At 34.9% G+C, this 26,316-nt stretch overlaps 1 protein-coding gene across 6 annotated transcripts in view; it reads left to right on the forward strand.

Moving 5' to 3' along the window:
* The window catches only part of RFX3 (regulatory factor X3), a 294,590-nt gene that overhangs the window by 39,481 nt on the left and 228,793 nt on the right, over positions 1 to 26,316 (forward strand). The window contains exons 2-5 of one of the 6 annotated variants that reach the window (XM_067040150.1): positions 2,077 to 2,144; positions 6,505 to 6,542; positions 18,979 to 19,052; positions 21,263 to 21,364. The exons of 4 other annotated variants lie outside the window; for them this stretch is intronic. The gene's annotated coding sequence lies outside the window, so the exon portion shown is untranslated. The remainder of the gene's footprint in view (positions 1 to 2,076; positions 2,145 to 6,504; positions 6,543 to 18,978; positions 19,053 to 21,262; positions 21,365 to 26,316) is intronic. One more of the 6 variants, XM_059071886.2, reaches the window with a different exon arrangement.

Raw genomic sequence — 26,316 nt, forward strand, 5'->3', positions numbered from 1 at the left:
TCAGCAGGATTTGTTAACTGTTAGTTGTGGAGTATGAGAAAATGAGCATGAAAAAAATGAATACCAGGAGAATTATAAAGCCACTGAGAGAGTTAGCATAGTATGTGGGAGCAGATGAGGTGGGACCTGAATACAAAAAACTGTGTTTTGCTTGGCATTGAATACCTAATCAACTTCTAGCATATTGCCAAGCACATAGTAGTGAGTCAATAAATGTTGAAGGGCAAGATGAAGATACTTGGATTATTTGTGCCAGAGATGAGAAGAAAGTCATTGTAGAATATAGAAAGAAACAAGAAAATAAGTTCTTGTGGGGCCAGTGTAGAGTTTTGAGGGAGGGAGCATCTTGCTGTGATTGGCATGGTAGTGAGTGAGCTACTTGTGTGTGTGGACCATGTATATTTAATATTTGTATGTGTGGCACCTAACATGGTTGCAATTCTTTTTTAAATAAGTAATTGAATAATATTATATGAGAACAGGCTTCAAGAAATGAATTTGATCTTAAAGTTAAAGTGATTAATAGCAAAGACAATTTGTATTATTAGTGATCTGATGTGGAGTCTGAGAAACTTGTAATAATTCAAGACGTGAAGAGATCCCGAGCAATTGTGTTAGTTTCAGAATGAGGTGGTGAAAGATGTCTTCAAAGAGGATATTTTACTTGTAACCTGTTTGGAGAGGAGTAGATGACACAGATAACTGTAGATTAGCTTGAATTTTCTTACTTGATATTCACTCAAGTTAAGTACAGGTGAGGGTGGTTGGAGAAAAGAATCCAAGCTAAAGGACTTGGTAGAATTATCTTAGAAACATCTGATTATGGGTATGTATAACTCATAGTCATTTTGCTCAAAGTTGTTATGGAGTATTTAGTCAATTTATAATAAATATGTACAGTAATACCTCATGTCAGAAAATATATGTCATAATGATAATAAGGTAAAAGGAAAATCTGATAATAGGGTTAAAATTGCCGAGTTCTTTCTGAGAACTCTGGTGTGTTAATTAGTGTAGATTATTGCATTTTTGCTGTATCTGACTTGTAATCGCCTAAATACACAGCAAACACCTGTGATTACTTTAGTGATCCTTGTCTTGTCATGTTCAAGTAACCCCGAAAATGTGTATTTAGACTGTTCCCTGTTCATATATACTCAGCTGTGCCTGTTTGCTTTGTTATTTTTCTGAGTTTAATGGACCGACATAAAAATTTATGGCAACTGTCACTTAATGTCACCTTTACATTTAAAGAAAAACAAACAAACAAAACTAAATCATGCCAGGCAACTATGATGCTGTTTACAGTTGACTAAATGATCAAAATAGTTTGTACTAAATTTATCTCTGACGTCATGGGCCAAATTCAGGGCAAAAACGGTATGAACCTATATAAACAATATACTTACATTTTTATATATAAGTGTTACCCGAAATTTAATTTATTAGCCAGTAAAAATCATTAGTTTTAAAATAACCTTGCCCATTCGTCTCTGAACCAAAGATTTCTTTTTAAAATTTCTATAAAACTGAATAATCATGTATGTCTTATTAATTTTCTCTGGTTTGTGACCTGTTTGTATGTTGTTTCTGCTTGTTTATTTTTAAGAAATCTTATTTAATTATTTTTAAGGAATGAGCAAAGGTATGTCAGCTGATAATCCATTCTCACTTTTGCTTCTCTATATAAGGCTGTTCTCAGAACTGGCTGGTCTCTCATCTTCACAATTTAAAAGCATAGGTTTTTTTCAAAGAATTCTGCTCTTCATTATTTTCCCTCACTTAAATTTTTCGTGATTGTTATATTAATATGCTTACTTGAATTCTAATTCTTTGAAAAGTAAAAGTTCTCTCTCCTTTTCTGTAAAATCAATATAACATTTTTGTTATATTTTTGGCTAAATAGGAAACTTAACAAAATATAGTTATGCAAAGAAATACTTTAAAAATAATTCATTTGTATGGTAATTAGTATTTATACACAAATTCAATAATTTAAAATAATCATGTATCTTCTAGATATCAAAGAATTCATTTTTAATGTTAACCTAATTCTTCTTGCTTTTAACATTTTAGGCCACTTGGTCATTCTGGCATTTTATGGTAGAGAATACATTGAGTTTGGCTCATGGAAAGAATATGAGGTAATTGATCCATGTTCTCTATAAATTATGAACTAAATGTACACAAAACATAGAGTATTTTAATATGTCAAATATGGGGTCTCATGTCTGAATTTTTTCAATAACTTTTTAAACTGTGAGATTTTGAGATAGGTTTTTCCTTTCTTGATGATTGACAATAGCTTATATGGTAAGGAACTTTTCTTTTACTACTTGTATATGTTAAAGACAAAACAGTATTGGAGCTGTTCTTCCCATTATACGGTTGCAGTTAATATTTTTAAATGCTTCAGATAGCTTATTAGCTCTCTGTGGGGCTATAAAAACCTCAAGAGAGCGCCTCCTTCCTCTCCACCTCCCCAGCCCACCCGAAGTAGGATTAAAGGCATGTTGCATTGAAAAGTACTAGCAGCTAGCACAGGAAATAGTGTGAAAGGGCATTGAGGCTCCTATAATGTGAAATTTCTAGGCACTTCTCAGGGTGGTCTAATGAAAACAAATATGAACCTCATATGTTAATCTTTTGCTGTCCCGTTGGTACTCTTGTGTCATCCTGCATATGCCTGACTTTGGCATTCTAAAATGGCACTCAGCTAAGTGCATATGCCACATTCATATCCATAGTTGTTTCATAGATTACCAAGCATCAAGCCTGTATCAGAATTAGTTCAAATTAAAGATAATAAAATATAGCAGCTATCCTTATGAAATTCAGCCAATGACATGGGAGTGTGAGAATCAGTGGGTACTATTTAGTAGAGTAATTGGCTAGCATACTGCTGATGTCATAATTCCCGTACTCAGTAATGGGTTGGTTATGTAAGAAGGTGCAGCAGTTTGGTGTGTGAACTTCTGCTTCCACTACAGCAGTACTTTAAAGAGGCTTTCCATTGGCATTCAGAAAGGTGAAAAGTGCAGAGGTGGTAGTGGGAGAGGCATCAGAGGGATAGGCATAGAGTCTGAGTACATGTTAAGCTGTTCATCGTCATTGATCTTTGAGATTATGCTTGTACCCGAATTGAATTACTTTCTTACCTTCCCACAGTTGGAATGCAACTGAAATGCAGCCCATTCAAGATGGTAAAACATTGCTCTTTTAACATTTCTTCAGTCTATAGCTTCTGTGGGACGATAACCATACAATTTGCTGGTTAAGAGACTTAACCAAGACTCAAGAGAAATAAGCTGGAGCTATTTCCTCCATTTCAAACCTGTGGTTTTATAAAAGTCCACCAAAGGGTGCACCAAAAATTCCCCTAACCACTTTTCAAAATTTTTTATGGATATAAGGTTGCAGGAAAGATAAAGTAAATAGCTTTGTGTCTAAGACCTTTGTAACATGATTTATAATAAAAACTATGCATTTATGTATAGGCGTTATAATTAAAGAGCTATAATCTTTATCATTGATAGTATATTTAAAGAGACTCAGTGCCAACTCTTTCAAATAGTTTTCCTAGGAAGTTTTGCAGCTTTATCATATTTATTAAATCATTTGAGTTGTCTGTATCTAACAAATGAATGATATTCTTTTTCCTTATTATTCATTTTTCATCATTGAGGACATCTGGTATGGGCATCGATATCATACCCAATAATTGTGAAAGCTCATGTGGGCCTAGAGAAAAGAGTGTCCATAGTGTACTTCGATTAAAAATGCTTGCAAATAATGTTTATTAAAAATAAGTTAGTGGAAATTTAAAATAAAAAGCCAGTGGATATTTTGGTGTAGTCCTTCTTTGGGGTAAGTTGTAGGAGATGAACTTAACTTGAATTATCCTGAAAAGCCATAGAAAACAAGTCTATATGTGCTGCCCTTCCCACTTTTTCCTTTTAATCTGACTTTTGGGCTTTCATTTTGATAGCCTTAAACTCCTTTGTTATATGTGAAATAAGTAAGTTGTCTTGGGAAGGGGAGGGGTAGGGAGGGAAAAGTGTTTTTACTTATTGCATGGCATATGGGCCGTTAATTATAATATACTTTATATTTACATCGTAGATCACACTTTATAAGGTTCTTTTGTATGTACAGCATCTTATCTAACTTTCCTCCTGACCAGTTATATGGGACCATATAATGGATGCGAAAGCCAAGTCCAAGAGAGGTTAAGAAACACCTTTGAAAACTGTTGAACAGCAAGGAGTTGGAAGATCTAGCACGTGCTCCCAGATCTTGTGACTCTTAATCCAGTGTTCCTGTCCACTATATTAGTAATTTTCAAATTGTATTTTCCAATCAAAGAAGTTCTTCAGGAGCCGCCTTGGGGAATGTTGGTGGCTGCAGAGCAGGTCCATTTTTGTCTCTTTTTCTTTTGAGGCTCTGAGTAGTATTTCATTAGAAGTAAGCTTTTAGAGCCACTGCTCTGTACAGTTTTTCTTTGTGCAAGGACTAAAGAGAAGCAAACTATATCCCTATAAGTGACAAGGCTGTATACCTCTTGTCCTACTGGCATTGTGGATCTAGAAATAAGAATTAGACTGTTGGCATTTTCCATACTTCTGTTCCTTGTCAACTAAGTACTTACTGAATATGTACAGAACACAGTATGCAGGATACACAAGTTACTAGCTTTTTACCAGGGCCAATGACAATTGGTTTTAAAATAGTAATATAGTTTTTGTAAAAATTAAAATAGAAACTGTTCATATTAAACATGTTATATCTTGGTCATAAAGTGACATTAATAAGCATCACCATTTTTATACAATTTAAAATATTGCTTGTACTTAATAATCCCAAGGCTGGTAGTTAAGCATATTTGTTCTTAAAAGTAATTTTTATAAGCTACTATCTATGTATAGAGTCTTGAAAATTCTAGATTATAGTAGCATTTATGAGTAATGCTAATAGTGTCACAGAATGGTTCCTTCATCATATTATAGAATTCTAGAGTCTTTGATAATAATGGATTCCAAAATATGTTTTCACCTTACCCAAGTATGCATTTAAGCCTTATTGTATTGTAACAATTTATGAAATTACATATCTGCAAATAGAAAATAAATTCCATCAGTGGTCAACAAAAACATCATGAAATTTAATAATGGTTAAAAGCTTATCACACAAATTCAAGATAAGAGTAATTGTTATGGAAGCAACCTAAGTGTCCATCCACAGATGAATGGATAAAGAAGATGTGGCGCATATATACAATGGAATATTACTGAGCCATAAAAAGAAATGAAATTGAGTTATTTGTAGTGAGGTGGATGGACCTAGAGTCTGTCATACAGAATGAAGTAAGTCAGAAGGAGAAAAACAAATACCATATACTAACACATATATATGGAATCTAAAAAAAAAAAAAAAAAAAATGTTCTGAAGAACCTAGGGACAGGCCAAGAATAAAGACACAGATGTAGAGAATGGACTTGAGGACCCGGGGAGGGGGAAGGGTAAGCTGGGATGAAGTGAGAGAGTGGCATGGACATATATACACTACCAAATGTAAAACAGATAGCTAGTGGGAAGCAGCTGCATAGCACAGGGAGATCAGCTTGGTGCTTTGTGACCACCTAGAGGGGTGGGAGGGAGATGCAAGAGGGAGAGGATATGGGGATATATGTATATGTATAGCTGATTCACTTGGTTATAAAAACAGAAACTAACAAACCATTGTAAAGCAATTTTACTCCAATAAAGATGCTTAAAAAAAAAGAACAATTGTTAGACTCAAATCATAGCATTGTACACATTTAATGTGTCAACAGTCTTGTACTTTTTATTAAAATTTTTTATTGAGATATAGTTGTACAATATTATATAAGTAACAGGTGTACATGATTCACAATTTTTAAAGCTTATACTCCATTTATAGTTATTATAAAATATTGGCTGTATGCCCTATGTTGTACAATATATCCTTGTAGCTTATTTATTTTATACATAATAGTTTGTACCTTTTAACACCCTTACCCCATTTTGTCTCTCCCCTTCCCTCTCCCCACTGGTAACCACTAGTTTGTTCTCTGTATGTGTGAGTCTGTTTCCTTTTTGTTATAGTCACTAGTTGTATATTTTAGATTCCACATAGAGTGACATCATACAGTATTTGTCTTTCTCTGTCTGACTGACATCACTTAGCATAATGCCCTCCAAGTCCACCCCTGCTGTTGCAAATGGCAAAACTTCATTCTTTTTTCTGGAGTATTACTTTTCTTAAACTTAGCCATTGAGCTCTTAGTTTAGAGTGCTAAACTAAACACTCTAAACTAGTAATGTTTGACTTTTCTCCACAGTTCATTCTGAACGTGGAACAATTAGAGAGACACTGAAAAGGGCAGCAAAAATGGATATTGGGAGAAGTGAGGAAGGATTCAAGAAGCTTGGGGGGAATCTGTTTTCAAATTTACTTGTATTTCTCTTTATTTTTTATTACAGAATTTCAGCTAAAAATCAATAAAGCAACAAAATGACAGGTATGTTAGATCCTTAAGTTATCTCCTTGAAAGACAGACCTAAGTAGAATAAGCTTGAATTATAGGAAGGACGATTTTAATTTGTCATAAAGAAGATATTCCCTAAAAATGAGTGTCAATAGAGGGATATTTGGGATGTCATACTCTATAAAGATTTTTAAGGCTGGAATAGTTATCTGTTCAACTAAATATATGTTTTATCCTTGAAGTCTCTACCAAGCTGAAGGTTCTTTTAGCTGAAGCTGCTAATTGCTGGAAATTAGCTAATTAATTAGCTAATTAATTAGCTAATTAAGCTGCTAATTGCTTGGAAATGTATGCAATATGTATATAATTCTCTTATAACTAAATATGATATATGTAGTTTATGGAGATCCTTATTTTTTAGAGATAAATTAAGATAAAAATTACAAGTACATTGCAAATTTGGGATTATAGAAAGAACTAAAGTGCCCTTAATCTGAGAGATAATATATATTCCATATTATTATGTGTGATTTTAAAATACTTGATAAAAAATGCAGAGGAAGGCAGCCATTAGTCAAAAATGTGAGAATGAAGCTATATCCTTTGGCAATGTGGTTTAGTGCAAACAGCTAATGCGTTTATGAGTTAGTCAAACCTGAGGTCAAATCATGGTTCACCCACTGATTAATTCAATATCCTTATGTAATATGAGGATAATAACTGTTACCTTGCAGCCTTGTGAAAACTAAATAAAGGATATATGTGAAGTACATAATGCAGTGCTTGGTACATAGTAGTGCTTAATAAATAATACAGGCATGCCTTGGAGATACTGCAGGTTCAGTTCCAGACCATTACAGTAGAGTGAACCTTGCAGTAAAGTGAGTCACACGAATTTTTTGGTTTTTCAGTGCATATAAAAGTTATGTTTACACTATTCTGTAGTCTATTAAGTATGCAATAGCATTATGTCTAAAAAAAATAACGTACATACCTTAATTTAAAAAAATACTTCATTGCTAAAAAATGCTAACCATTATCTGAGCCTTCAGTGAGTCATAATCTTTTTGCTGGTAGAGCATAGAGGGTCTTGCCTCGATGTTAATTGTTGCTACTAATCAGGATGGTATTTGCTAAAGGTTGTGGTGGCTGTGGCCATTTCTTAAAATAAGACAATCAAGTTTACCACCATTGATTGACTCTTCCTTTCACAAAGGATTTCTCTGTAGCATACAAGGCTGTTTGATAGCATTTTACCCACAGTAGAACTTCTTTCAAAATTGGAGTCAGTCCTTTCAAAACTTGCCATTACTTTATCAACTAAGTTTATGTACTGTTCTAAGTCCTTAGTTGTCATTTCAACTATTTTCACAATGTCTTCACCAGGAGTAGATTCCATCTCAAGAAACTACTTTCTTTGCTAATCCATAAGAAGCAACTCCTCATCTGTTCAAGTTTTATCATGAGATTGCAGCAATTCAGCCACATATTCAGGCATCACTTCTAGTTCTCTTGCTGTTTCTGCCACATCTGCATTTAATTCCTCTACTGAAATCTTGAACCCCTCGAAGTCATCCATGAGGGTTGTGATCAACTTCTTCTAATTTCCTGTCAGTGTTGATATTTTGACCTCTTCCCATGAATCATGAATGTTCTTAATGGCATCTAGGATGGTTATTCCTCTCCAGAAGGTTTTCAGTTGACTTGGACTAGATCCATCAGAGGAATCACTATCTATGGCAGCTATAGCCTTATGAAATACATTTCTTAAATAATAAAACTTGAACGTTGAAATTACTCTTTGATTCATGGGCTGCACAATGGATGTTGTGTTAGGAGGCATGGAAACAACCTTAATCTTGTTGTATATCTCCATCAGAGGTCTTGGGTGAGCTGGTGCATTATCAATGAGCAGTCATATTTCGAAAAGAATCTTTTTTTTCTGAGCAGTAGGCCGCCACAGTGGGCTTAAAATATTCAGTAAACCATGTTGTAAACAGATGTGCTGTCACCAGGCTTTGTTCCATTTATAGAGCACAGGCAGAGGAGATTTAGCATAATTCTTAAGGACTAGGATTTTCAGAATGGTAAATGAGCATTGGCTTCAACAAAGTCACCAGCTGCATTAGCCCCTGACAAGAGAGTCAGCCTGTCCTTTGAAGCTTTGAAGTCAGGCATTGACTTCTCTTCTCTAGCTATGAAAGTCCTCGATGGCATCATCTTTCATTATAAGGCTGTTTTGTCTACATTGAAAATTTTTTGTTTAGTGTAGCCACCCTCTTGAATTATCTTAGCTAGATCTTCTGGATAACCTAATGCAGCTTCCGCATCAGCACTTGCTGCTTTATTTACCTTGCACTTTTATGTTACTGAGATGGCTTCTTTCCTTAGGCCTCAGGAACCAACCTCTGCTAGCTTCAAACTTCTCTTCTGCCGCTTCTTCACCTCTCAACTTTCATAGAATTGAAGAGAGTTAGGGCCTTATTCTGGATTAGGCTTCGGCTTAAAGGAATGTTGTAGCTGGTTTGATTTTCTCTCCAGACCACTAAAACTTTTTCCATATTAGCATGAAGGCTGTTTCACTTTTCATTTGTGTGTTCCCTTTTAATTTGTGTGTTCACTTTTAATTTCCTTCAAGAACTTTTCCTTTGTATTTACCACTTGGCTTCTTGTTTGGTGTGAGAGGCCTAGTTTTCGGCTTGTCTTGGCTTTTGACATTCCTTTCTCACTAAGCTTAATCATTTCTAGCTTTTGATTTATTTATTTTTTTAATGACTTTTATTTTTTGATGAGGACCATTTTTTTAAAGTCTTTATTGAATTTGTTACAATGTTGCTTCTGTTTTATGTTTTGGTTTTTTGGCCTCGAGGCATGTGGGATCTTAGCTCCCCGACCAGGGATCGAACCCACACCCCTTACATTGGAAGGCTAAGTCTCAACCACTGGTCCGCCAGGGAAGTCTTGCTAGCTTTTGATTTAAAGTGAGAGATGTGTGACTCTTCCTTTCACATGAATACTTAGAGGGCATTGTAGGGTTATTAATTGGCCTAATTTCAGTATTGTTGTGTCTCAAGAAATAGGGAGGCCTGAGGAGACGGAGAGAGAGAGTTGACAGAATGGCTGGCTGGTGGAGCAGCCAGAACACACACAAAATTTGTCAGTTAAGTTCACCATCTTGTATGGGTGTGGTTCATGATGCCCCAAACAGTTACAACAGTAACACCAAAGATCACTGACTGCAGATCACCATAACAATATAATAATTAAAAAGTTTGAAATATTGTAAGAATTACCAAAATGTGACACAGAGACACAAAGTGAGCACGTGCTGTTGGAAAAATAGTGCCAACAGACTTGCTTGACGCAGGGTTGCTGCAAACCTTCAATTTGTAAAAAGCGCAGTATCTCCACGTGCAGTAAAGCAAAGCACAATAAAACAAGGTATGCCTGTAGTTCCCTTCATTCCCCCATAAGTCTTAATGTTTGTTTAGGAGTTTGGATCAGGAAAACCAGCAGAACAGGGAGGGGATGAAGGGGCAAATTGAACTTCAGTTATTTGGGATATAAGATTCAACATACTTCTTGCATTTACTATTTAACTTCTCAAATTTCACTTTGTCCCGCAGCGGTCATCAAGAATTTAATTGCTTTATTTTATTAAGGAGACACCAGTTTTGGTCCTACCTTGAGCAAAAGCTTCAATATCAGACTCACTCTTAGGAAGAAAGCCATATGGAGTTGTAAGTAGGAAACCACAGGTGAAGCAGAAAATAATAAATGTCTTCAGATTTTAACTTCTGGAAAACTCACTTTTATCGAAAGGAAGTAAATATTTACTTAAAAGTTCAGTGTGACAGATGCATTAGTTTCTCGGAATTTATGGTCAGTCAACTCTCAGTTTGTTTTAATTAGCATAATTGTCTTAGGTTCCCTTCTGACTACTATTCACCCCTATCCTTCCTGCTCCACCCCCTACTCCCCAACTATCCTACATTATCTTCATTTCTGAATTTCTAAAGGCTCTGCAAATAGCCAGTTTCCCTAAGTTTGTGGTAAAACTAATTTAGCTGCAAAACCTGAACAAAATGAGGTGAGGTACTTAAGGGTCTTTCTTTACCCCACTCTTTGAATATTCATTCATTTAGCTACAGAAGTGTTCATGTGAATGATTATGGGTTGCTGCCCCAGATCCATCTGCAGTGTTGTGTATGGTATTGCTTTCTAAAATTAAAAAAATTCTGAGTCATGTGACATATCTGAACCAGTGGCTTCCAGTAGGGGGTTGTGAATCTGTTTCATTATTCCATTTTATAGATGAGAAGACTATGCTAGAAGAAAGTAAATTACCAAGGTTTGAATGATATATTAAGATGTTAAGTAAATTATTCAGGTAATGCATAGTAAAGCCAAATTTAAACCCAGCAGTCTTATACCAGAGCCCAGATTCTTAAACTACAAGGATGTTTGGCCACCCAGTTGCCAAGGCAAGATTGAGCTTAGTTGGCACCAGTATGCATGTCCTGAGTTGACATAATTACTAATCTTTACTAATATAAGGAGGCATATACCTAAATATCTGTAATGGAAGATAATCTCCTTATAATTTGTATGTGGGTATGGACTATTAAGCTTTTCTACATATTTGGGTATAGATATGTCTGACCATAGATTTCCCCTAGGTATATTGGAGCCCAGCCACAAAGGCTTGTCTCAGGTTGAGGTAGAAAACTATCTAGTTTCTCCATTGTCCGTTCTCATTATTTTATATTATCTATATCTCACTAAGTGCTATAAATTGTTGTTTTGACTTTTTTCAACAAATTATTAATGCCTGTATGTTGTAGGTTAGAAATACAATGTTGAACAAGAAAATCATGGTCCCTTTCTCAGCAGGGGACACTTGTTGTTGTGGATGGGACAGTTCTTGGTGGGTTATCCTATGTTGTAGCATGTTTTAGCGACTGTGGGCCAAAATGGCATTAGAACCACTTCCCCTCCCCAATCACTGTGACAACAGAATGACCCCAAAGGTTTCCAAAGTTATCAGGTAAGGGATGGTGGGATGGTATAGTGGTCTATCTTGATGTTATTCATACTCAGCCTTGAGGATAGTAGCTGCCCACTTGTCCATGCACTATCCAAGTTGAATAATTGATTTTAAGCATTTTTTTTTCTAGAATACTGGCTTCATGCAAATAAATAGAGCTGAGAGAGCTACAAAGCAAATAACTAAACTGATTACACTCCGAGTACAATGGCTAAACTGAAAAGCAAGATTAGTTGTGGATAATCTTACCAATGGCTAACTGAGAATTCTCCTTATACTGTAAATAACGAGCATAAGTTAATAATCTCCCAAGTTAATATATCAAGATGATGCTATATTTTTTTAAGCTATAGAGTCTAAGTCTCTAGGACTTTATATATGCAAATTATTTCTTAAAGACATACAGCACATTTATGCTAAGTATATTGTAGCACAAACATTTCTGCTTTGCTTTTATTTTTTTAAGAGAAATTTTTAACAAAATTACAAATTTAAATAATTTGTAAATAGAAACAGCTATGAAGGATTTATGACTTGAATTTGTCATTTGAGAGAGGAATAAAAATAAATTTTCATTCAGTGTCCATATTAACTGCATTTTAATCAGTATTTTATATTAAAAGTAATAACATTTGGAAGTTTACAGAGCCTTAGGCTTATGACAGTTGACATTTAAATGACAATAACTTTATTGTATTATGATTACAAAAATTATTTATATGCTATAAAACATTCAGAAAATCCAGAAAGGTACAAAGAAGGGAGTAAAAAAAAATTATCATTCTGCTCAAAGCTTACTACACATCTGCCCCCAAGATTATTATTATCATCTTCTCAGAATTTCTCTCAGTGAGTATGTATGTGCTCACTCTGGCATTCTTGGGCGTGCTTCCCAAGAAGCATGCTCTTCCCTCTCCCTTACAAACACAAAAATACATGCACTTTCTCTTAAAAGTTGGGTCATACAATTTGGTTTTTAAGTTTGACACTCATATCTTTTCATGATAGTAAATAACATTTCATGCATTCTTATTGGCATATCTACTTAAGCAGCTCTCTAGCTAGACATTTAGGTGGTATCCTGTATTTTGGGTTTATGATTAATTATTGTATGTACACCATCCAATTATTTTCTTTATATGAGTTTTTAGGAATAGAATTGCTGGGTAGAAGGCTGGGTACATGTTCAGTGTTTTTATCAACCACCAAATTGCTGTCTAGACAGGTCATGCCATTTCATACTTCCAACACTAACACTTTAATGTTTTGTTTCTTTGCATGCTCTCTGATACTAGGTGTGATCAATCTTTGTAATTTTTTTTTTGTATTTTTGCCAGTCTGATAGTTGAAAAAAATCTCACTCATATTTGCTTTTCTTTGATAACTAATGGCATATATTTTTAAAGTATATTAGCCATTTGTATTTCTTTTGCTGATTGTCCACTTATATCGTTAGCACACTTTCCTATTGGGTAGTGTCTTCTCTTCCTCCATCTTCCTTCTTTTAAATTTCGAGATTTCTTCATAATATAAGGATATGAACTTTTATTTGTGATTCATACTCTACGTATTTTGCCATTTAAAGATATTTGCTATTTTTCTCTTTTTGGTTTTGTTTTAGAAATATTTTACTATGTAAATGTATACCTTTTTTTTCAATTGGTATTCTTACATTATAATAAGACCATTATAACTCATGATTCAGTAGATGGATTAAAGATTAGATATTTTAAAGAATGTAGATACTTTCTGATTGGAAACCATTTTGCAGATGAGGAAGGTGATGAATTGCTCATGTTAATTAGATATGTTTGCTGTAATTCCAGTTTCAGCTGCATATAAAAAAAGAATTGTGAGAGAGATATTTTGATGTAGTTAGTTGTAGTTACTTTAAAGCCAGATAGTCCTGGCTTTGTTTATTTTTCTTTAATTTAGATGAGAAATACTTATCAAGCACCTATTATACATTAAACATTCAAAATGGATTTTCCACTTATTAGCTGTGTGACTGTTGGCAAGTTACTCTAAGTAGTCAATTTCTTGACTCAGTTTATTTATTTGTAAAAGAGGGATAATAACTACTTTGTTGAGTTATTGTAAGGGTTAGTTATAGTTTAGTTGAAGTATTTAGCAGCACCTGACATATAATTAGGCAACAATAAATCATTAGTATTATTGTTTTTATTCTTTATAGTAACAATACATAATTTTAGCCCATTACTATATATAATACCATTGCTGTGGTAGTAATTTAGCATATGAGGTAATTAACTATGATTATTATAATTTTATTAATAGAAAGAATGGAGCCTAGCTAGACTGACTATACTTAGGATCCTATCAGATAAATATTACTTCCTTATATTTGTATAGCAGTTTCGTTTTCAGAGCTCTTTCTCATTTCTTGTTTTATTTTCTCTGTACAGTCTTCCAGTAAGAAAAGCAGGGCCTGTATAATTTTCCATTTTGCAATTGAGGAGCTGAGGCTTGTAGAGAATGACAGACTTGTCCAAGGTCATATGGCTTATAAGTGGTTAATCAGGTTCATTTCCTTCCACCTATAATTAAGATTCTCACTGAACCTAGAATGACCTTCAGTATGGGAAAGAACAGAGAATAGAATTTGATTATAATTGACGAGTCTTCATTTAACTTCAGCCATTTTATAGTTTCTTGTGTTTGCTCCCATTCCAGCCATCTGAACATTGGCTTTAATGTTTTAGTAGTCTGTTATGTTGATGGTGGTTACAGTGAACCACATCTCTGGGTATTCACATGCTTGTGAAGTCTCTTTCCTTTCAATCTGGACTGGGCTTGTAGCTTATTATAACAAACAGAATGCAACAGAATTAGAGCTGTCTGAAGTCTGGGCATAAGCCTTAAGAAAGCCAGGTAGCTTTTGCTTTTATGTTTCTGGGAGACCTGAACCATTATGTCAGAAATCTGGCTACCTTCCTAGAGAGACCATGTGGAAATGAGGCCACATGGAGAGAGGAAGAGAGGGAGAGAGAGAGAGAGGGAGAGGGGTGGCAGAGAGAGAGAGAGGCTCTGAGGTTACATGGAGACAGAAGCCCAGTCACCCTAATCCTAGGATTCTAGCTGAGCCCAGTTCCTACCTGCCAGCTGAAAGCAATTGTGTGAGTGACCACCAGCAAGATGAGCAGAAGAGCTAGTGAGCCCAGCCCAGGTTGCAGAATTATGAGCAAAAAAAATAGTTTTTGTTTCTGTTTTTGTTTTTTTGAGCAATAAGTTTTGTGCTGGTTTGTTACACAGTAATGGAAAAGCCAGAGAAGCATGGCAGTGTACTTGAAAATAAAAGTCTTGCTAAAGGGTGTTTCCCTTTCTTGGCTTATTTTGACAGTTTTGGTCTTTATCTGGTTTGCTAATGTCAGGCAGTGTTGAAGAGAGAGAATAGTAATGAATAATTTTTCCTTTCCAGAAGCTCATCTTACTGAACCTTTAAGTACACGGGTTTGGCCAATACTTGGGTAAACCTGAGGTAAACCCAGTCTCTGTGCTGAGTCTCTTCAGAGAAATCTCAGGAGATTGGGCTGCTTCCTATTTTCAGGTCTCTGATTCTTCTTCTCTGTTGAATTTCCTACTCCCAGTCTTTCGTGACTCTCTTTATCCCTGTCAGAGTTGAATTGGATTTGGCCTAGGTTAGCCAGCTAAGAAAAGATGGCATAGTCTTTCTTCCTCTCTTGAACTTGTTTCTGTTGTCCACAAAGACTTGGGAAGCCTTTGGGGGCTGAGAGTAAAACTAAGACATAGACTCACCTCAGTTTCTGATCATTTGCATATTACTTAACAGGAAAGATATGCTGCAGTGAAACATTACTCATGCAGTTTATCTTTTCCCTCTCATAGATCAATTTCTTCCTATTTAACTATAAATACTGCATATTTTATTTTCCCATATAATTAAAATTATAAAATTATAAAAATAAAAAAATTGCAAAATGTTTTGTAAGTTTCTGCCAGAGATGAGAACCAGTGATCTAAACGCTTATAAGAAGAATTTTTTTAAAACAATTTTGTTGTTGTTAAGAATGCTTTTTTGGTTTAAAAAAAATACATGAAGATAGATTTAAAATATTAAAAAGCTTGATTGGCTTCCAAATTGCTGGAGTGAGGGCCTCAGTGTACTCCCTCTCCCTCTAACACAACAAAAATGCAAAACAACTAAAATCAACCATTTCAGAATTCTGGCAATTGATCAAAGCCAGAGAATGAACTGAAAATTGTCTCTCCAAGAGAAGACTACTGAACCTTGAGATGACAGTGGCATCTAACTTGTGCCCACTCCCATTCTCCCTCCTTCCCCAGCTTGTGGTATAGCAGAAACTGGCAGCATTGCAGACAGTGGAGAGATCTGACCACTTTTAGAGATCCATGAAAAGCACCATCCCTAGATCACAGAATATTTTGTTTGAACTTGTATCTCCCTGGGAAAATTCAGTTCTCAGAGAGTGATTGGCTATTGATTTGATTTAGAGCTCAGCTCAGTTGGGGAAAGTAAATGCCTACCCCCTGGGCTTTACTGAAACAATAGCAACTGTTGGCAACATCTCCACTGTTTAAGGCTGTGATTTCAGGTGGGGCAAACAAGAGCCTGGCCAGGAATGTAGAAGGAAATCCTGGAGGATTAGCCAACCATAGGGAACTTTGAAAAGCTCCAACATATTTCTAGATATCTAAAAGATTGCAGGTGTGCAAGGCTGTGCATATGCCCAGGAAAGACCTGGGAAAGGAGAGGATCCACCTCTGACGACCTTGAGGCTCTGTGCAAGAAGGAAGTGAAAGCTAGGGCTGTCTTACAAGCTACCTGAAGTTTGAAGGTGTGGCTTCTCACAAAGGTTCCTTTAGCTTTGGCAAAGGGTGGAAGATATACAGGCAAGGCATTTAAGGAAATCTGACCAATCACTGGTTGACCACTAAATTATACTGATCCAGGAAGCCAGGCTTAAAAACAAAAACTTAGAATACTCAGTGGCCACATAATACAGGGACTACAGAATTAGTTCATGAAAGTGCTAAATAAGTAAGCAGCACCAAGAAAAAGAAGAGAACTAGCGAGAAAAAAATCTTAGTGGGGCAGTGTAGAAGATTCTGCTACCAGAATTGTTAAAATACATTATCTAGATAGCTTGATAACTATCTAGTTAAATAGATAGTTTCGGATATCTATTTAGATATCCAAATAGATATCTAAAACTATCCAAAATGTCTAGTTTTCAACACAAAAATTATGAGAAATAGAAAAGTATGCTACATACATGGGAAAAAAGTGAAAAACTAGCTAACAGAAAAGTGTCCCTGTGGGCCTAGATTTGGACTTAATAGACAAAGACTTTAAGTCAGCTATTGTAAATATGTTTAAAGAACTAAATGAAACCATGTCTAAAGAATTAAAGGAAAGTGTGAAATTGATATCTTACCAAAGAGAATATCAATAAGCATAGAAATTATTTTAAAAGAACCATATAGACATTTTGGAGCTTAAAAGTATGATAACTAAAGTGAAAAATTTACCAGAGGGGCTCAATAACTGATATGAGTTGGTAGAAGAAAATGTTAGTCAACTTGAATGTAACTCAATAGAAATTATCCAGTGTGAGGAGTGAAAAGAAAATGAAAATGAACAGAGCTTCAAGAGACCTATGGGACACCTCAAGTGTACCAACACATACACAATGGGATAATGGGAGTCCCAGAAGAAGAGCAAAAGAAAAAAAAAAAAAAACACAAAAAGCAGAAAGAATGTTAAAAGAAATGACAGAAAAGTTCCCAAACTTGCTGAAAAAAATACTAATTTATGCATTAAAGAAACTTAGTGTACTCCAAGTAGAATAAACCCATCATAGTCAAATCACAGTCGAATTTAGACATCATAGGTAAATTTACGAAAGTGAAAGACAAATCTTGAAAATATGAAGAGAAAAATAAGATAAATAGCTGACTTCTTATCAGAAACCACAGACACTGGAAGACATTTTCAAAGTTGAAGGAAAAAAACTGGCAACCAGGAATTCTGTATCTAGCTAAAATCTCCTTCAAAGATGAAGGAGAAATTAAGACACTTACAAATAAACAAAAACTGAAAGAGTCTGTCACTAGCAAACGTGCCCTATAAGAAGTATTAAAGGGAGTCCTTCAAGTTGAAACAAAAAGACACTAGGCAGTAAACTTAAATCCACATGAAATAAAGAGCAATGGTAAAGGTAACTACATAGGTATTATGAAAGACCTATATATAAAAATACATATAGATGCATTTTTCTTTGTAACTTATCTTCTCATGTTTTAAAAGACAACTGCATAAAACAATAATAATAAAACTGTTGATGGGTTTATAACACATAGAGATGTAGTTTGACAATAATAATAAAAAGGAAGGCAAGGGAACAGAGGCATATTGGAGGAAAGTTTTAAATTATTATTGAAATTAGGTTAGTATAAATCCAGACTAGAATGTTTTAAATTAAAATGCTAATTGTAATTTCCAGAACAACCACTAAGAAAATAAATCAGAAAATTATAGTGAAAGAAACAACAAGGGAATGAAAAAGATACACTAGAAAATATCTATTTAACACAAAAGAAGGCAGGGAATGAGAAAAAAAAGATATTACAGAGCTCAAATATACCCTTAAAGATTAGAAGTTATAATGTATAACTTCCATGTAAAATAATATGTTTATGTAATCTTTAAGGAATGTTACAAGTAGAGAATATTGGTCAATGGATCCTCTTTGGGGCTTAGTTTTTTGATACTATTGGATACTTATCAATAGATTTTAAAAATATGGTATGAGAAAAATGCACCAAAGTGAGGTCAACGTGAAAAGATTCCAATAACTCTGGGTTCTTAAAATGTAGCTTTGTTTCCCTGGAATTGACACAGTAATGTATGGAAATGAGAGATTCTCTTTACTTTGTTTCTGAAAGTTTGGGTATGGAAAATTTAGTTCTTCCCCTTCCTCTAAATATGGAAAAGGAACGATGAGAAAAATGCTTTGGAGAAGAGAGGAGATCATGGGAAAAAGGCATCTGGAGATAAATGCACATAGGAAAGGGTTGTCAAAAAGAAAAATGTTCTGGACAGAATATTTCAGAAGTCTTGAGAGGTATTTCTGCCTGCATTTTCCATATATTGTTGATTCTGTTCTCCATGGGTGCCCAGCCCAAATGCATGTGTGATCTCATAACAAGGATTCTTCATTGTTCAAGCAGCCACACTTAAAATGTCTTACATATGCCTTCAGAAAATAAAACCCATGTTTAGCTTTATAGTGTGAAGAAAGTTTAATTATATCAAACAATACATGTAATCTCCTTATTATAGGAAAAGTGATTAAATTGAATTTTCTTATTACTGATTTAAACTATCATTTAAAAATGCAATTCTCAATCTGTTTTCAGTCCCAGCACAGTTGAAGAATGTAGCACAGTTGCATCAGTAATGATGGCTCACTCAACTGGGAGCGTCTCTCTGGGTGAGAATAAGTAATATTTTAAAAGTCCTCCAAGTAATTCTGTTATGGTGTACCTCCTTTCCATTATAAGTAACAAATTTAAATCATAGATTCCTAGAATTTTGTAGAAATTAGTGTTATTAAGAGATTATGATGATTAAAATTGAATCTAGTAAGATTATTTTGTTTCTTAAGCAAGTTACAGTGAACCTTTTTAGTACTTTTTCTATAAGCTTACCAAAGTTTTCAAGACATTTTTATTCCTATGTTTTCTTCTCTAACCAGATTAACCATTTTTAACTGTACAGTACATACAACACATTAACTGTATGCCCATTGTTGTGCAACAGAACTCTAGAACTTTTTCAGCTTGCAAAACTGAAACTTTATACCTGTGAAGAATAATTCTCCTTTCTCCCCTCCCCTCAGCCTCTGGTAACCACCATTCCACTTTCTAGGACTTTTAGTATTTTAGATATCTCGTAAACGTAGAATCATGCAGTGTTTGTGTTTTTGTGACTGTCTTATTTCGCTTAGCATAACGTCCTCAAGGTTTATCCATATTATAGAATATGACAGGACTGCCTTGTTTTTTAAGGCTGAATAATGTTCCATTGTACAGGCATACCTCATTTTATTGTGCTTTGCTTTATTGTGCTTCTCAGATATTGCATTTTTTTTTTCAACAAATTTGAAGGTTTGTGGCAACCCTCCATTAAACAAGTCTGTCGGTGCCATTTTTCCAACAGTATTTGCTCACTTCCTGTCTTTGCATCACATTTTGGAATTCTCCCAATATTTCAAGCTTTTTCATTATTATTATATTACTTGATTTTCCTATTGCAAAAGGTTATGGCTTGCTGAAGGCTCAGATGATGGTTAGCATTTTTTAGCAATGAAGTTTTTTAATTGAGGTTTATGCATTTTTTTAGACATAATACTATTGCACAGTTAACAGACTGTAGTATACTGTAAATGTAACTTTTATATGCATTGGAAAACCAAAAATTCATGTGACTCACTTTGTTGCAATATTCGATTTATTGAGGTGGTCTGGAACCAAACCCTCAATACCTCCCAGGTATACCATTTATCCATTTATTTATTTATTTAAAATTTATTTTATTGAAGTATATTTTTTTTCAGTTCTTTTTCATTGAAGTATAGTTGATTTATAATGTGTTAATTTCTGCTGTACAGCAAAGCGATTCAGCTATACCTATATATTCTTTCTCATATTCCTTTCTATTATGGTTTATTACAAGATATTGAATATAGTTCTCTGTGGTCAATAAACAATAAGGTCAGTAGGACCTTATTGTTTATTCATTCTATATGTAATAGTTTGCGTCTGCTAATCCCAAACTCCCAATCCATGCTATCCATTTATTTATTGATGGGCATTTAGGTTGCTTCCACTTCTTGGCTATTTTGAATAATGCTATATTGAACATGGGTGTACTAATATCTCTTCAAGATCCTGTTTTCAGTTCTTTTGGATATATATACCCAGAAGTGGGATTGCTGGATCATTTGGTAGTTCTATTTTTAATTTTTTGAGCAACCTCCATACTATTTTTCATAACAACTGCACCATTTTACATTTCCACCAGCAGTGGACAAAGGTTCCAATTTCCCTGCATCCTCACCGACACTTGTTATTTTATGTTTTTTGTTTTGTTTTGTTTTATAGTGGCCACCCTAACCACTCCTAGGTTATGTTAGGTCTTTATTTACTCCTAAATCACTTTCTAAAGAAACAGAATAGCTACTTTAGGATATTTCCTATAATTATTACAAATCTTCACACTGCTCCCTGATCTCAAATACTAGAATACTAGTTGGGGCTAGTGTTTTAAACATATTAGATTGAATGTGTAAAACTGGACATTTGAATTCCTTCATACTTTAACAGATATGATCCTCTTTACTTTTGGAATTCATATGATACTACATTAGACATCACCACCTTACAAGGGAATGATAAAATGCTTTTGTCACTACCTGTAGTTTCTAAAATGGTAAGCGTGCTTTAATGGCATCATCATAGTGGTGATTGCTGTCACTGGGTGGCTTGTCTGCTCTTGTTTCCAAGCAGTCCATAAATGCTGTATGCGTTTCTTCAGTGTATACCTAATGTGCTTCTTTGACGCTCTCTGAACATGGTTTTCTCCATTTCACTTACCCTGTTGCATCTGCCTGTGAATCTTTCTGTCATCCATTCTCCACAGATTTCTTGCCTAAGTGGAGTTGTGTTGCCAAAAACTTTGCTTCAGTGATGGTAGACCAGCTCTCTTCCAGTGCCCTATATTTGATGAGCTAGCCATTTAATAGTAAGTACAGCTTATGGATGATGCTTATGATCATATTCAAAACAGAAGATATAATGTTCATAATCCATCTAGTCCTCACAGCTGAATAAATTTGGGCATTTTCTATTTTGTGGACATGTAGATTGATTGGGAGCTCAGCGTTGTTTCTAACTTGTCTTTGACTCTTCCAAAGATCATACTGCAATGTTATAAGTTTTGGGGAAAAAAAGCCACTTTGAATTTGGGGGCAGATCTGTATTCAAGTCTTGACCCTGCTGCTTGGTTGACTACCTTAAGATATGTTTCTTATCCTCTCTGACTCAGAAATCTCATATGTAAATTGCAGATAGTGATATGTAAACTTTTATTTTAGATGCTTCATTGATATAGTAAGCTTGTGGTTTTAGGAAGTTTTTAAACCAATTCTATCACGTTAGAATTTTCCTCTTACAAATAGTGAAGGTGAAGGGATTTTTAGTCTGGTAATACTTTTAAAAACCGTATCTGACAGGAGATCTCTTCTGATGAGTTTGGTTCTCATAGTTTGTCCATTAACTGAAAAAAGTCAGTTAATACAGATCATAAAAGATGATGCATACATCCCACTAACATTTTAATTCAAAACATATAAATAGACTGTCTTTTGATTAGGGCCAATGTCTTTCCTTATAGTATGGGTTTGCTGACTGGAACAACAAGTCCTTCTTAAATCTATATTTATAACAAATCATTTCCAGTTTACATTTTGTTTCTCTAGATTAAAACTATAGAGAATTGAAAAGCAATGGTTCTCAAAGTGTAGTTCCCAGACCAGCAGCATCAGTATCACATAGGAGTTTTTTAGCATGCAAATTCTTTGGTTTCGCCCCAGACCTACTGAATCAAGCTAAGAAGGTGGGGCTCTGCAATCTGTTTTCACAAGGCCTCCATGCTAAAGTTTGAGAGCCACTATTCTACATATTATGATTTCCACCAGTTTTTATATTTCTCTTACCCTTGTCTATGTCAACAGCACTGTTCTGTAGTGACTTGCCTTTATTAAGTCTTTCAAAGCTTTTGGCTTAGTTTTTAAAGATACATTAGCTTTTGTTTTTGCTTTCATTGTTTATCTAATATGTAATTAAATTTGTTAATTATAGTAACAATAAAACTCCCCTAATCAGCAAATACTACTGGTTTGGGGAGAAGATATACTCAACATTAGGGAGCAGAAGTGAGGGGCATACCAGAGAGTAATTCACATGCCATGAATTTTCAGCACACCACGGGCATCTGTCTGTATGGTTGCAGAGGAAGTGGAGAGTGTGGGTTCAGTTAGCAAGTTGGGTAAATGAGGCTGGTCAAGAGAGCTTCTCATATTTATTTTTCTGTGTAAGCTTACAAATTCCTCTGATCCTTACCTTTATAGCCCTTGATTCAGTACTTCTGTGTTAGACTTCTGTCTGTTGATCTGTAAGTGGTCTTCTTGCTTAGAACCTGGAGTTTGAAATGTGTTTTTTTGATAACTCATAAATCTCTTAGGTTGATGTGGAGAAAGCAGAGAACCCACCCAGCAGCTCACATGGAAGATGTGTACCTATTTTCATTGACACCGAGCAGGAAACTGCATAGCAGCTAATACTTGAAGTAGAAAACAGATAGAAATGTTGTTTCCTAGCCTGAGACTGTAACTTTTGCTCCAGTTTTTAGTGCCTACTTTGATTTGGGAGAAAGCAGTCAAGTGTGGGGATAGTTCAATTCAGTACATCACGATGGCCATTCCTACCGAAGTACAGGTGAAATATTTGCTCACCATTGAGATACAAAAGAGGTTATGTAAGTCAGTCTGGAATCTGGCCTGCTGAACTGAAAACAGTGCTGTATGGCAACATTCTGGATGGCGTTTTGATTGAGCTGCTTTTCTAACTGTATGTTTTAATTATTTTTATATTTTTAGCCACATTGCTGATTTCACAAAGAGAAAGGGGGTAAATAGCCTGTCTGTAACACCTCTGGATTATATCGTTGCTGTAGCAGTTGGGTCGTAGTACTGCTATGAAACATGATTAGAAAACTACCTAATACAAAGAAAATAACTATCGTATAACAATATCAGGATACTCTGACAGTGGTCCAGTAAAACAGCAGTACTAGTCCCACTGAAGTTCAGATGCAGATTTGATATTTGTTTAGTATTCATTCTTGAGTGACACAGTGACCCAGTCATTCCACTAACAAAACAATAGCTGCTATAAATCTGATTAAAAAAAGAAGTGACTGTTGCTTAAGATAGACTGAAGTTTTGTTAAAGATAGACAGGCTCTAAATCCACATATTTTATGTGCGTAGCATAAATGGTGAGTCTCTAAATTCCACTTTGTTGTCTGGAGAAGGGTTTAATAAAAGTAATGAAACTTTAGTTTCATGCCAAACTAAAGTAAAAGGAGAACAAAAATTAATAGATAATAATTACCGAATAAGTTTTGAATGGTAACTGTAGACTAATGATGTATAACTGTTACATCATTTTATTGTTACAAATATTCCTCTAGAATGTTAATTATCTAAGTTTTATAGATGGGTAAAATAGATTAGGAAAACTGTTGCCTTGCCCAAGGCCATGAGCTAGGATTTGAACTGTGGCTAAGCCCAAGCTTTTAAATACTACTTTACACCTTAATATCCGGTGCTTTAATATTCCTGGCTTGCTTTCAAAAACTTCTCCCTGTCAATTCCAGAGATAACATTCAATAACTTGACAACAGTGACCTTTCTAAACAAATATAGAGTGTTACAGAACCAGGTGGCCCAAGATTATATTTTATTTTTCTGGCTCAAAATAAATTCCCTGCTCTTGGGATGATAAAGTCCAAAAAAGACCCTTCTGTGTCCCAGGACTTCATCAGGCCACATGGCCAGCTAGTGCCCTTTTTCATGAGCCAATCACGAATACAGAGCCTTATGTGTTTATACTGTAATTTAGATTAGGGCCTAATGAAAGGGCAAGAAGCTGCTTTACTAAATGAGATCATTCTGGCCTTCAGAAATGGCAGTGCATTTGGTTAGAAAGATTCTGGGGAATTAATGACAGAAAGGCAGTACTACTGTCTGGCCTATTAAGTGGATGTAAGCAAGGAGAAGGCTGATTCATAATTTAACAAACTCCCAAATTAGGCATCTTTTTTTCCATTGGGATTCAAGTAGGATTTTTTTCTAGTATTAGAAACCTTGTTCTTGATCAGTCAAAATCTGGGTGGAAATCTTTTTGACAGTCATATTTATCTTTGGAAAATAAATTTTGTATTGGAAACATAAGTTATGTCATATGGAAGCATAAACATGATGCTTTTATGAGCTCAATTACATTTAGTAGATTTCAGATTTAGAGAGACCAGGTTACACAGGGTAGGCATAGAAATGTTTCAAAGATATATTAAAGCCAACTTGTAATTGACAGTAAAAATTACAGTGACAGACACTGGACATGGAGTCAGGAGGCCTGTGTTTGAGACTTTGCCATTACTCTGAAGGATCCTAAGCAAGTGGTTTAAATTCTCTGTGAGTCTCAGTTTTCTCATTTGTAAAATGAGGCCAGAATATTACCTGCCTTGTTTCATTACAGGATTGTTCTGAGGACCAAGTGAGGGGGCATGTAACAAAGTTATGGCGATGTATAAAGTTACGGTGGCATCTAGTACATAATGGGAAGTGTCCTCAGTTGTGAGTAGGGCAGGCCTGCATTTGGAATTGCTCTATTAGTAGTTTGGTGTTTTGTGCCAAGTCACCACAATCTTGAATCTTATTTCTCTCACCTGTGTACAATAATAATCCATCTCATAGAGTTGTGAGAGTTAAATTAGTTGTAGATGCTATTTTTAAGTTTTTATAAAATAGTGATCAACTGGGAATTATTATCTTGAACAGATTTCAGAAAATTAGAAAAGAAATAGCCACAGGCTTCTTATCTGTTCCCAAATATCTTAGCAATAAAAATAATCCAAAGAATATTAGAATGTTAGTGCTAGAAGGACCCTCAAAGGTCACCTATCTTATCCTCCTCATTTTAAGACAAAAGATTGCCTCCTAATCATATATTTGTCATTTCTGCTGTGTATGTGCGTTTGGATAACACCGTTACCAGCGTCATCAATTGTAAAGGATAGCAACCATCACTCAATCTTGATAGATACAGATTTCTAAAAATGTGAAGCCAGAGAAGAATTCTGCTTGGAGGTAGTATTGTGTTATGAAAAGAACCTGGGCTGTGTTGTCCAAAGTTACGATGGAATCTTGATCCTGTCATTTACTAGTTTGGGGACAGTGGAAAATTTACTTAATGTTTGGTGTAGCATAGCTCCTTAACTATATTTTTTCTTGACCTATGGCACAGGCCATGTCTGTGTCTATACCTTAGCCATTTCCACATGTGATTCTTGGGTCTGAGATGAGTTTGCTTTTAATGCTGTTAACGGTTCTTGACCTTTTTCTACCTTGTCTCCTACAAATACAATAGTGATTCCTTCAGATGGAAGGGAGGAATTGTAGCAAATCAGAATCTTGGAACTGTGGGTTAGGTATAGTTAGAAAAGACTTCTCAAGGCTGGTTTAGGAACTTAAACATGAAGCTATTATTTTTAAAACTATAATTCTGTTAGGCCATTTGTCAAATTTTTTCTTACGTGATTGAGTTTCAATTTATCTGTGTTGGTTTTGCTTATATTAGGGATACATGTGTTTAAAAAATTCATTAGACAGCTAAATGGGCAGTGTTTTAATATGGAATTTTAAAATACTATTAAGTGTATTCCTGTGAGAAGAGCTCTTCAAAAGAAATAACAAGTAATGTTTTATCACTGAAAACTCAGTAAGAGCAAATGTAGAGAATGTTTATGTTCATAATTAAGAATAATGACCTTTGAAAACTTAAGAACACACTGTTAAGAGATTCCATAGTTTATATATTGATGATAATAAGCTTGGGTTTTTTTTTCACT

Source organism: Kogia breviceps, chromosome 8 (genome assembly GCF_026419965.1).
Source record: "Kogia breviceps isolate mKogBre1 chromosome 8, mKogBre1 haplotype 1, whole genome shotgun sequence".
Taxonomy (NCBI): domain Eukaryota; kingdom Metazoa; phylum Chordata; class Mammalia; order Artiodactyla; family Physeteridae; genus Kogia; species Kogia breviceps.